General features: G+C 40.7%; 1 non-coding gene across 1 annotated transcript; it reads left to right on the top strand.

Moving 5' to 3' along the window:
• Window positions 1-1,440: 1,440 nt before the first annotated feature.
• On the top strand, window positions 1,441-1,548 carry LOC130956883 (small nucleolar RNA R71). Its single transcript, XR_009077223.1, has one exon. It is a non-coding gene; the product is annotated as a small nucleolar RNA R71 (small nucleolar RNA).
• Window positions 1,549-1,791: the final 243 nt, after the last annotated feature.

Below are 1,791 nucleotides of genomic sequence, written 5' to 3'. Positions count from 1 at the left end.
TAGTCCCTATTCAATTGAAGGACTAATTCTCCTCTGTTAACATCTATCATAGCTCCTGCTGTGGCTAGGAAAGGTCTTCCAAGGATGATGCATTCATCCTCCTCCTTCCTAGTGTCTAAGATTATGAAATCAGCAGGGATGTAAAGGCCGAAACCTTCACTAACACATCCTCTACCAATCCATAAGCTTGTCTTACTAACTTGTCTGCCATTTGCAATGAGAATATGGCAGGCTGTACCTCAATGATCCCCAGCTTCTCCATTACAGAGAGTGGCATAAGATTTATGCCTGACCCTAGGTACAGGGTATTAAGAATTTGCCAGGATCTTGTCTCTTTTGAGGTAAAGTTTGCTGAATCCATTTATCTAGTTCATTAATGATCAATGGAGGTTCACCTTCCCAAGTCTTATTACCAAACAATTTGGCATTCAGCTTCATGATGGCTCCTAGATATTGAGCAACTTACTCTCCGGTTACATCTTCATCCTCTTCAGAGGAAGAATAGTTTTCAGAGCTCATGAATGGCAGAAGGAGGTTTAATAGAATCTCTATGGTCTCTATATGAGCTCAAATTCTTTTTGGTCCTCAATAGGGAACTCCTTCTTGCTTGAGAGACGTCCCATGAGGTCTTCCTCATTGGGATTCACGTTCTCTCCTTCCTCTCTAGGTTCGGCCATGTTGATTATGTCAATGGCCTTGCACTCTCTTTTTGGATTCTCTTCAGTGTTGCTTGGGAGAGTATTAGGAGGAGTTTCAGTGATTTTCTTACTCAGCTGGCCCACTTGTGCCTCCAGATTTCTAATGGAGGACCTTTTTTTCACTCATAAAACTCAAAGTGGCCTTAGACAGATCAGAGACTAAGTTTGCTAAGTTAGAGGTGCTCTGCTCAGAATTCTCTATCTGTTGCTGAGAAGATGATGGATAAGGCTTGCTATTGCTGAGCCTATTTCTTCCACCATTATTAAAGCCTTGTTGAGGCTTTTGTTGATCCTTCCATGAGAAATTTGAATGATTTCTCCATGACGAATTATAGGTGTTTCCATAAGATTCACCCATATAATTTACCTCTGCTATTGCAGGGTTCTCAGGATCATAAGCTTCTTCTTCAGAAGATGCCTCTTTAGTATTGTTGGATGCATTTTGCCATCCATTCAGACTTAGAGAAATCATGTTGACTTGTTGAGTCAACATTTTGTTCTGAGCCAATATGGCATTCAGAGCATCAATTTCAAGAACTCCCTTCCTTTGAGGCGTCCAATTACTCATGTAATTCCTCTCAGAAGTATACATGAATTGGTTATTTGCAACCATGTCAATGAGTTCTTGAGCTTCTACAGGCGTTTTCTTTAGGTGAATGGATCCACCTACAGAATGGTCTAGTGACATCTTAGAGAATTCAAATAGACCATAATAGAATATATCCAAAATGGTCCATTCAGAAAGCATGTCAGAAGGACACCTTTTGGTCATCTGCTTGTATCTTTCCCAAGCTTCATAGAGGGATTCACCATTTTTTTGTTTGAAGTTTTGAACATCCACTCTAAGCTTGCTCAGCTTTTGAGGAGGAAAGAACATAGCCAAAAAGGCCGCGACTAGCTTATCCCATGAGTCCAAGCTATCTTTAGGTTATGAATCTAACCATATTCTAGCTCTGTCTCTTACAGCAAAGGGGAAAAGCATGAGCTTGTAGACTTCAGGATCTACTCCATTAGTCTTAACAGTCTCACAGATCTGCAAGAACTCAGTTAAAAACTGGTAGGGATCTTCTGATGGAAGTCCATGGAACTTGCA

This window comes from Arachis stenosperma, chromosome 1 (genome assembly GCF_014773155.1).
Source record: "Arachis stenosperma cultivar V10309 chromosome 1, arast.V10309.gnm1.PFL2, whole genome shotgun sequence".
NCBI lineage: Eukaryota > Viridiplantae > Streptophyta > Magnoliopsida > Fabales > Fabaceae > Arachis > Arachis stenosperma.
Note: the sequence above shows the minus strand (reverse complement) of the source record. Positions and strands in the feature narration are given on the sequence as shown.